The 11,606-nt window shown below is 42.4% G+C and overlaps 1 pseudogene across 1 annotated transcript in view; it reads left to right on the top strand.

Moving 5' to 3' along the window:
* The first annotated feature begins 1,653 nt into the window (after positions 1 to 1,653).
* Positions 1,654 to 11,606, top strand: part of LOC308075421 (storkhead-box protein 2-like) — a 109,854-nt pseudogene continuing 99,901 nt past the window's right edge. The window contains exon 1 of the transcript XR_013935026.1: positions 1,654 to 2,386. The product of XR_013935026.1 is annotated as a storkhead-box protein 2-like (transcript). The remainder of the gene's footprint in view (positions 2,387 to 11,606) is intronic.

Here is an 11,606-nt window from a genome sequence, read left to right as displayed (position 1 = left end):
TCTTCCATTCCGCTGTACCTGGCCTGTGTGTCAAGCTGCGACAAAACACTACAACAACCACTTCCTGTTTTTTGAGTTCTGGCTTCAAAATAAAAATAAGGGACAGCATTTACTTCAGGTTAACTACTTAAACCCCATATGGGTAACCGGAGTCCCTCAGGGCTAAATACTAGTATATTTTCTGTTTTCTGTCATTGTGGGGAAAGATTTCCCTTAAAATAGCCGATCGACAAGCCTACAACGCGACGCGTTGAGCTAGTCGATCTGCTATTTTCAGCTAGCTTTCCCCACAATACCGATGCTGGGGTTTAAGTGGTTAACTTGAGTTAGGCTACTTTATACACACACACACACACACACACACACACACACACACACACACACACACACACACACACACACACACACACACATTTGTTTGGCATCACTCTAGAGGAGTAATATTGATGGTTTTGCTTCATGTATGGAGACAGGGCAGCATGTGATCAGAAGGATGAGGCAGACTCAGGGACCCGTCCCAGAATGGGCGGTCGGGTCGACACGCAAACTCAGTACTCGGATTGTAAGACCTTTGTGGATCAAAAAAGCACCTGTAGAGACCTGTTCACTGGATTTACAGCCTAGCAGGGCCCTGTAGGAGGGCCCGGGGGCCCTGTTACTGCCATATATGAGGAGTTTTGTTCGGTAGGTATAGACTGAGGGGCGAACGTATTTGAGTGTCAACTTATAAAACATTTTGGTAAATTGTCATAGAGCCTTGTGGGCGCCCAACGCTGTCCAAGGGCCCCCGGTAGTCAAGGGCCCCCGGTAGTCAAGGGCCCCTGGGAACTGGCCCCATTGGCCCAGTCTAATCCGTGTCTCCATGTCAATCTAAACCCATGACATTGTGTTTTTTTTTTCCATTTTACTCTGTGACGTCGCTTTCTCCAAAAAAAGGAGAAAAGTCATAGTTTTCCATATTAATATGATATTATAGGCTAACTCACATACAGACATTTATTATGAAAACCAAGTCCGGGACTCGAAGTGGTTTCGGTGTGTTCAACTTGACGACACTGCTGCTCTCTCTCTCTCTCTCTCTCTCTCTCCACCGTACCTGCTGGAGACATCCCGCATCCATCCAGCTGCTGCTGCTCTGCCGTCACACCGCACCTCGCCGCGCCGCACGCGCCAGCACGGGCACGAGACGAAGAAAGAAAGAAAGAAGCGGGTTTTACCACCAGCAGCAGCAGCAGCTCGTGACCGAATCACATCACACGTGCCGCCCGTTTTATTAAAGCCCTGCGGAGGAGAAGAAGGAGGAGGAGAAGGAGAAGGACGGTGGTGGTGGTGGTGAACCAGAAAAAGGAGGACAGGTGTCCCGCGAGACCTTGTGCTGCCTGGCGACGACGACGACGACGGAGAAGAAGAGGAGGAGGAGGAGGAGGAGGAGGACGACATAGAGGAGGCTCGTCGACCTGCTGCCTTGGTGAATTAATTCCAGCCTCTGCTGCTGCAAGCCGTTAGCAGGAGGAGGCTAACTGACCTGTCGAAGGTGTCAGACGGTTTAAACCTCACCCCCCCCCCTCTTCCCTCTCCTCTCCTCCTCTCGCCCCCGCGCGTGGCATCGTTCGCCTCGAGCGGGGGAGCGTGCGTGGCGCGAGATGATGAACCGTCGTCGCTAAAACGCTCGAGCCGCCTGACCGTTAGTCAGTCAGTCAGTCAGTCAGAGACGATACCTAAGCTACGATAACCGCGGTGGACCGCGGTGGACATGCGCTCCTCCATACCGGTGCTGGGTGGCTGATATACCGGGGAGCTGCCAGCATAGTGTTCCGGTCAGCAGGCTCTGCAGAGCCGGCCCTCAGCCTGGACAAAACCCCGCTGGAATAAAGATAACATGGTCCGCCTCTTTGTCACGGAGCCACGCCTACCTACCTTGTGTCATCGTGCCAACACGATGATATCGATACCGTCGATATCGATATATTCGAGTTAGGGGCTAGGGGAAGAGGAGAAGGAAACGATAAAGGGATGGAGTCTTTCTTGCAGATAGCCCCCCATTCCCTGGCCATAGTGCTGTCCAGGGTGGCCGGGGCGGGAGGAGGGGGGGATCACGCAGGTGGCGGCGGCGCCGGCGCCGGCGGAGTGTCGGAGAGCGACGAGCTGCCCAGGCACCACACCGGCTACGAGATATTCGCCGACTTCAAGGCGGAGAACACCCAGCAGCAGCACCACGTGTGGAACCAGCGGATCGCCGAGGCCGTGTCGGAGACCTTCTTCCTGGGGTGGATAGACGAGCACGTGCTGCTGATCCAGGGGAAGGAGGACCACCTGGAGGTGCTGAGGGAGGGATGGATGCGCCGGTCCCTCAACCCGCCGCACGGATTCACCATCAAGTACCTGGGTAAGAGACGAGCCAGCTCACTGTGTCTGTCTGTGTGCATGTGTGTGTGAAGGGATACGTGTGTGTGTGTGTGTGTGTGTGTGTGTGTGTGTGTGTGTGTGTGTGTGGTCCATTCAGGGGTCTAGTGGAGGGGGAGCGATGCTCTCCCACTTCTAAAGGTAACCGGGACGCTCTTCCCCATGTTTTTTCGCAGACCGCTCGCCCCCAGTGATTCGTATTACTGAGGATAAGGTTAGAAATAAGTTGAGGTTCAGACATAGTTTTACTGAGGTTAAGTTTAGGAATAAGGTTAGGTTCAGACATAGTTTTACTGAGGTTAAGTTTAGGAATACGGTTAGGTTCAGACATAGTTTTACTGAGGTTAAGGTTAGGAATAAGGTTAGGTTCAGACATAGTTTTACTGAGGTTAAGTTTAGGAATAAGGTGAGGTTCAGACATAGTTTTACTGAGGTTAAGTTTAGGAATAAGGTGAGGTTCAGACATAGTTTTACTGAGGTTACGTTTAGGAATACGGTCAGGTTCAGACATAATTTTACTGAGGTTAAGTTTAGGAATAAGGTTAGGTTCAGACATAGTTTTACTGAGGTTAAGTTTAGGAATAAGGTCAGGTTCAGACATAGTTTTACTGAGGTTAAGTTTAGGAATAAGGTTAGGTTCAGACATAGTTTTACTGAGGTTAAGTTTAGGAATAAGGTCAGGTTCAGACATAGTTTTACTGAGGTTAAGTTTAGGAATAAGGTCAGGTTCAGACATAGTTTTACTGAGGTTAAGTTTAGGAATAAGGTTAGGTTCAGACATAGTTTTACTGAGGTTAAGGTTAGGAATAAGGTCAGGTTCAGACATAGTTTTACTGAGGTTAAGGTTAGGAATAAGGTTAGGTTCAGACATAGTTTTACTGAGGTTAAGTTTAGGAATAAGGTCAGGTTCAGACATAGTTTTACTGAGGTTAAGTTTAGGAATAAGGTTAGGTTCAGACATAGTTTTACTGAGGTTAAGTTTAGGAATAAGGTCAGGTTCAGACATAGTTTTACTGAGGTTAAGGTTAGGAATAAGGTTAGGTTCAGACATAGTTTTACTGAGGTTAAGGTTAGGAATAAGGTCAGGTTCAGACATAGTTTTACTGAGGTTAAGGTTAGGAATAAGGTTAGGTTCAGACATAGTTTTACTGAGGTTAAGGTTAGGAATAAGGTCAGGTTCAGACATAGTTTTACTGAGGTTAAGGTTAGGAATACCTGGTGGCGACCCTTCCGAGGTCGCCGGATTTGACCCGGGGTGAGCGTGTTTTGGGGCGAGCGTTCTTGTATCAATAGGGGCCGGTGGCGGGCGGGCATTGGCCAAAAATGTCAGCTTGTAGATCTGCTATTTTTGGTCCCCACTTGTACCCCAGCATCCATATTGTGGTGGGGGGGCAGCATTAGCCAAAAATAGCAGATCTACAATACATGTGTGATTGATTGGATACTTGTGTGCGTGTGCATGCCTGTGTGTGTGTGTGTGTGGTTCCCATTGATGCTACATAGCTCTTGGCTCCATTCAGCACCAGGAGGACAGAATGCTCATCATCAAAAGTCTCCTGTTGGGACATTTATCTGGGCGTCTACTTTCAGAGGCCATCCATCGTATATTTTCGGCCTCTTTGATGAAGCATATGTTAGTCTTCATCCATGAATCCATGTTTGCGCTGCTGTAGGCGTCTGGTATATATCTCAATGTGTTATTGGCTGTTTATAAGCAAAGTGTTGTCTTTAAAGGCATAGTATGTAAGTTTGCCCTGTGTTTACAAACACAAACAAAACAATACATACATGTTTACCAATCAGTTCCCTCTACACCAGCTGTAATCAGCCACTGGAGTAGTGTGGTGGTGTTTACCTGCAGAAACACACTGGAGTAGTGTGGTGGTGTTTACCTGCAGAAACACACTACAGTAGTGTGGTGGTGTTTACCTGCAGAAACACACTGCCCTCTGGCTGTGTTTTGGTGTGTTCACCATTTGTTTTGGTAGGCGGGAACGTCTTTGGGGACAAACTTTTTTTTTCTTCCACACAGCACTTTCCTTCCGCATCGATACGGCAGCCTCTGTATCGACACGATTATCGGCAAGGAATACAATACGATTATTACCGTATTAAACGAGCGTAGCCCTCATGTAAACACAGGGCAAAGTTACATACTATGCCTTTAAGCTGTTAGTAGACTACTGGCATGGTGCAGCACAGGATGTAAAGTTGTTAAGATCCAGTTTAGAGTCTTCCTACGATGGGACATTAAGTGGTATTAAATTCTCCTCACTCAACACCAAGTGCTGGCTGGGGAGCCATGCTTTGGCTGTGATGCCATAATTCAAGGGAGATGCTTCCATACAGAGAACAGTGTAGCTGCTGCTTGATTACAAGCTGTTATATACAGCAGTGGTTCTCAAACTGTTTCATATCAAGGACCCCCAAATTGACACATATTAGCCCGCGAACCCCCCATTTGAAAAGATCTATCAGGGACCCCGATAAGAGAAGATTTTTTAAGTCCACAGGAGTGATTCTCAACCATGTTAATTTCAAGGACCCCCAGCTTGATATGCATTAGGCTCCCACGGAACCTCATTTGATACCATTTTGATCTCTGGCACCCCCCAATCTGCACTGTAGTATCATCAGTGTTAATTTAACTCTGAGAGCGTACAAATGGAATGGTGTTCCATTTGTACGCTCTCAGAGTTACAGACGCGTAAGGGTCAATTTGGTTCCTAACCATCAATTTGACTGGGGACCCCCTGGAACCCCCCCCCAAGGACCCCTGGACTTTGAGAACCACTGATATATATACAAAACAGCCACATTGCTAAGGGTCCATGGAGTGACCGTCTACAAGGTGTTGACATTTTGCCATGATGGTAACAAAACCTCTCTATATTTGGTGTGTGTTTTATTTATTTACTTTTTAATACTTTGAAATCTTTTTTTTTTGTGTGAAAAGTTGACTTTTTTGATCAAGTGTCATGGCAATACGATTTCAACATAATTATACTGTATATATATTTTTAAAGATATTTGGGGGGCTTTCTCTGCCTTTTATTGATAGGTATAGACCGCCGAAGTCTGACGTCATTTACACATCCTTTGTTTGTCTACCTGGTTTGCAGTTTTCCACCCCCGTTCTGAATCCCATAGACGTATTGAATATCGCGTCAAATAAGAACTGTGTTCCAAAAATAAACACATGACCCCGGCGTGTTGACTCTTATGGATATGAAGCATCAACTGACGGTGAGAAAACGCTAATGTTACTTCCGCCGAATTAGTTACATTTTCGCCGGAAACAGACTGTATCAAATATAAGTGACTGACTATCATAAACGATACAGAACCTCCTCCCTGACAATAACGCCGACACGCGGTGTTTATTTTTGGACCACAATTCTTATATGAGACGATTCTAAGATGACCCAATGTTATTCTCCATAGAGAAATTACTTCCGCAAACCTGGGGATGAACGAGTCACGTCAGGACTTCGGTGCTCTATACAGTAGACTGACAGGAAATGGAAAGAGAGATGGGGGGGGGGGGGGATGACACGCAGCAAAGGTCGTTGGGATCGGGACTTGCACCCGCGACAGGGTGTCAGGCTGGTTTAACAGCCGAGGTGCCCAGACGGCTAGGCCAGCCGCCCGGGGCCAGATCTCAACATATCTTATGTTCAAGTTGTCTGGTTGTTATGTGTGACACCATAACACTCTATTATTAGTATTAGTATTAGTATTAGTATTAGTATTAGTATTAGTATCAGTGGTGGAAAAAGTACTCAAATGTTTTACTTAAGTAAAAGTACCAATACTGCAATATAAAAATACTCTGTTACAAGTAAAAGTCCAAAATAAAAAATGTACTTGAGTAAAAGTACAAAAGTATTGGCATCAAAATGTACTTAAAGTACCAAAAGTAAAAGTACTAAATATTTGAAAATAGCCGATCTACAAGCTCACAACGCGTCGCGGTGCGACGCGTTGTGAGCTTGTAGATCTGCTATTTTCAAATAGCCTATGTATAAAATAGGGCTAAAGTGGTTAATGTATGTTTCATTATATCATAGTTTATATCTGAAAAGTAACTAGTAACTAAAGTTTTCAAATAATTGTAGTGGAGTAAAAGTACAATATTTGCCTCTGAGATGTAGTGGAGTAGAAGTAAAAGTATTGGAAATTGGAAATACTCAAGTAAAGTACAAATACCTCAAAATTGTACTTAAGTACAGTACTTAAGTAAATGTACTTAGTTACTTTCCACCACTGATTAGTATTAGTATTATTATGTAAAGACAGAGAGTCAACGCTTTAGGTCTGGTGTACTTTAAAAAAATATATATTATTATTTTCTTTTGCCTTTTACCCCCCAATTTAGTCATTTTATGCCAATTAATTCCTCCCCAAACACATTTCTCCCCCCGAACACGGGCCAACTGTGTTCGTACATACACGTTCGTACAAAGCCGGTTGCACCGCGGTGGATTCGAACCCACAACCTCCGCGGTGGTGGGCGGGGCTCTCTACCACTGCGCCACCCGAGCGCCCTTTGGTGTGCGTTATTAAAGTGTCCCCCAGCAGTGCCCCGATACAAAGGTTCCTACCCACACAGTACAGTATATAGCCCAATACTACACTTTATACTACACACCACAAGGTCTCTACGTCCTCCCGGTGGAGGCTCCTCACTGGCAGGTGAGTCAGTAGGATATAACAGCAGTGACAACACAGACATGTGTGTGGGGAGGAATTAATTAGCATAACCACTACATTGGGGATAAAAAGGGGTTAAAAAATTATTGGCTACTCTAAATAAATAAATAAAAAACATAACACCTACAGCAGTATTACTCAAACTTTTCCATGTCAAGGACCCCCAGATTTATTTGTGTTTGGCTGCGGACCCCCATCTGAAAGTGCTTTGTTCCAGGGACCCCCAGAAGAGAAGATTTATGTAAAAAGGAAAACAAATACAATTATTCAACATTTTTCAAACCCTTTCAAGATTTTTCAAAAATGTTCTAAAAACAGCAGATGTACAAGCTATTTTTGTATGGCCAACGCATAAAACATGGATAAAGGGGTTAAAGAGATTAATTGTGATGCTGTATTAACACGTTTAGCTGGGGACCCCCTGGAACCTCCTCAAGGACCCCTGGTGGTCCCTGCGGTCCCCACTTTGAGAACCCCTAACCCTATGTGTGGAGTGTGGACAGGACAGTGCTCTCTCTCTCTCTGGCCGTGGCAGCTTGGTCTTGTGGTGAAAATGAAATGAAACGTGTCCAGCTAAATAACTCCCTAAAGTGTACAGTATATGTCTGAACGTTACCGTCACTTTTCTACACTGGTTAGTTAGCTTTGTGAGACAAATGTATTGTTATTCTATGTTTTAACTAACCATAGCATCCCTATTCTGGGGGATACGACGGGTCGCGTTGCAACGTGTTGTGAGCTTGTATGACAGGACCTGTCATTGATATCTAGGTGGGCTGTCACTGTGCCTGGTAGAGTTGTAAACTCATTTGCCTACTGCAAACATTCACCCACACTTTTGGGTAGTGTTCATTTACCAGCCCAAGCCTAATAAAAAAAAGAAAAGAAAGAGAACAAAATAAATCACATTATTATATAAAACACATTTTGCAACAAAGAAAAAACACATAAAAAAACATAACAGGCTTACAAAGAATGTCACCATGTGCACATCAACTATTTGGAATTAGGCTACACACACTCGTGTCTCTCCCTGTCTCTAAAGGCAACTCCGCACCAAACAGACTCGTCCAGACTATTGCAGACTACTCCAGACTGCAACAGACTGGTATTCGGTTGGCAAAAGTTACCATTTAAGTCTGTCAGCCGACTGGCCATTCATGTGCTAATTTGACTTTTAGCGTGCCAGCGTTGCCAGGTCTGCTTATTATAAGCGACTTTGGGCTTGTTTCCCTGCAAAGCCACTTAGGGATGTTCCCAGCGTTTTTTCTTCACTGACGTGCAGTGGTGTAAAGTAACTAGTACATTTACTCAAGTACTGTACTTAAGTATAATTTTGAGGTACTTTTACTTTACTGGAGTATTTCCAATTGTCTATACTTGTACTCCACAACAATTATTTGAAATGTTTAGTTACTAGTTACTTTGCAGATATAAATCATTATGAAACATACATTAACCTCTTTTGCCCTATTTTATACCTATAAGCTATTTGAAAATAGCAGATCTACAAGCTCACAACGTGTTGCGATGCACGCGTTCTGAGCTTGTAGATCTGCTATTTTCAAACATTTTTGTACTTTTACTTTTGGTACTTTAAGTACATTTTTATACCAATACTTTAGTACTTTTACTCAAGTAAATGTTGAATTCTGGACTTTTACTTGTAACAGACTCAGAGTACATCTATTGCATTCAAGCCTGGAATTTCGTCATTTTAGGGGCAAGGCCACTTGGCCTTTGGTGTTGTAATTTTTTGGAAAGGCCCTGCCCGGTCTTCCTGCCAGGGCAGGAAGGCCATCCAAAAAAATAATAATGATTTTTAAGTCCAAAAATGATTTTTAAGTCCACGGAAATAATGCATTTAACTTGAAGGTTAAGGATCATTGTATTTTAATATATTATAAGAATAGTATAACTATCTGTGAAATATAACCCGTTTATTTCACAAAATAATGTGTTGTCAAATGACCAATATTTAGTTATATAGGTCTCAATATGTCACATTCAGCCCTGGACTTCACTGACTGAAGTAGGGGTCACATTAATCACATTAGATTCACATAATGTATTTTACCCACAATTAATTTTCATTCAAATGAAATGTTAATGAACTTGCACTAATAATGACTTTAGTTGATTTTTCACTCTTTAAAATATAGTATTTCTTAATTATTAATAATTACAGCTTCTTTTTTTTTTCACGATTTTTTAATTGTTTTTAAATAATAATAAAAAAGGAACATACAAGATTTCCACCCGACAGCCATAATATATAGCCAATATATGGTTCTGTATCAGTATATGAGTCCGTTTTTGCAGATTTCATTCTAATTGGCTACTATGCCTGCATATGAATTTCATGAGCCTGGGTAGGTCACCCTGGCTTGGCGGAGATATGCCCTGTAGCGCACACTCCGCCAGTGATGTAAAGTAACTAAGTACATTTACTCAAGTACTGTACTTAAGTACACTTTTGAGGATTTTTTACTTTACTGGAGTATTTCTAATTTTCAGTACTTTTACTTCTACTCCATACATCTCTGAGGAAAATATTCTACTTTTACACCACTACAATTATTTGAAAACTTTAGTTATTAGTTACTTTGCAGATATAAATTATTACATTATAAAACATACAGTAACCACTTTAGCTCTATTTTATACCTAGGCTATTTGAAAATAGCCGATCTACAAGCTCACAACATGTCGCGAAGCGACGCGTTGTGAGCTTGTAGATCTGCTATTTTCAAACATTTGAGTACTTTTACTTTTGGTACTTTAAGTACATTTTGATACCAATACTTTTGTACTTTTACTCAAGTACTTCTACATTGCAGTATTGATACTTTTACTTAAGTAAAACATTTGAGTACTTTTTCCACCACTGCGCTCCACACAGCAGCAGCAGGTGAAAGCAATTCACTTAAACGAGGGTTGTGTTGCACACCAAAACTGCGCGAAAGTAGGTCAAATCAATCAATCTCTCTCTCTCTCTGGGAGCAACAACGAGAAACAGTGAATGTAGGTTTTCATAGACATGGTCGCTTGTTTCTCTCACATAATCTGGCAACACCGACAGCCCTTTGTTGTCACTGCCACTGCTCTGCCAGTCGGCTAAAAAGCTGAACATGTTCGGTCGGCTCTGGGTCGGCCGAAAAGGTCCCGACGGACCCCCCGACGGACCCCTAACCGACTGGCCGACGCTTCCCGAAGCCAAATCGGCCCAAAGTCGGGCCGATTTGGATTGGTCTGGAGCCAGCTTAAACAAACAACATGGAGTCACTTTAAAGAGGCACTATGTATGTAACCTTTTAATGAATGCAGTGTAATGTTATCTGTATGGTAGAGCATTTTAATACAATATAACTTATACAATCTGTATGGTAGAGCATTTTAATACAATATAACTTATACAATCTGTATGGTAGAGTATGTTAATACAATATAACTTATACAATCTGTATGGTAGAGTATGTTAATACAATATAACTTATACAATCTGTATGGTAGAGTATGTTAATACAATATAACTTACAATCTGTATGTTAGAGTATGTTAATACAATATAACTTATACAATCTGTATGGTAGAGTATGTTAATACAATATAACTTATACAATTTGTATGGTAGAGTATGTTAATACAATATAACTTATACAATTTGTATGGTAGAGTATGTTAATACAATATAACTTATACAATCTGTATGTTAGAGTATGTTAATACAATATAACTTATACAATCTGTATGGTAGAGTATGTTAATACATTTTGTGTCTCCCTGATCTGCTATTGAGACATTTAGATGGTGTCAAAGGTCATGTCTCACCTAGACACATGATCTGACACAATTTTTGTACCTGATGGTCAAGATTGAATTTCTCCCCTGATCAAGCAGGCAGGCTCTATTAGCTCAATGGTAAAACATTTCAGCACTCGCGCAGGAAACCGGGTTCAAATCCGGGGTAGAAGAGGAAAATTAGTGCAGCTTTAAAGAGATGGAAAATGACACTCCTCCTCAGCAGTATTATAAAGTATAAATGTCTTATATAGACCTACGCCAATTACACAAACACATATACAGTACCTGTGATGTGTGGGGACTTTCCTGTCTCCTTTAGCACATTCAATCCGGGAAAGCATCTGTGTCATTTCACATGTCTTTGGCTATTCAAACATAGCAGATCTACAAGCTCATAGTGCCGCACTACGAGCTTGTAGATCTGCTATTTATTTATTTTTTAAATCGTGAATATTTGTGCAAATCTTTGAATATATGTATATATGTTTTAAAGCGAACATTTTTAACTCCAGTCTTTGCTTCTGGGAGGTCCCAGGAACAACATATTTTGCTACATATTATTTTGGGGGTCCTTGACATGGAGAAGTTGGAGCACCACTAATATAGCAACATGCTGTTAGGATTTAGAAAAAAAAAATGAGATTATGTATTTGGCCGTGGACCCCCATCTCAAAATGTTTTGTTCC

The sequence above is a fragment of the Gymnoscopelus braueri genome, assembly GCF_963280865.1.
Source record: "Gymnoscopelus braueri genome assembly, chromosome: 20".
Taxonomy (NCBI): Eukaryota; Metazoa; Chordata; class Actinopteri; order Myctophiformes; family Myctophidae; genus Gymnoscopelus; species Gymnoscopelus braueri.
Note: the sequence above shows the minus strand (reverse complement) of the source record. Positions and strands in the feature narration are given on the sequence as shown.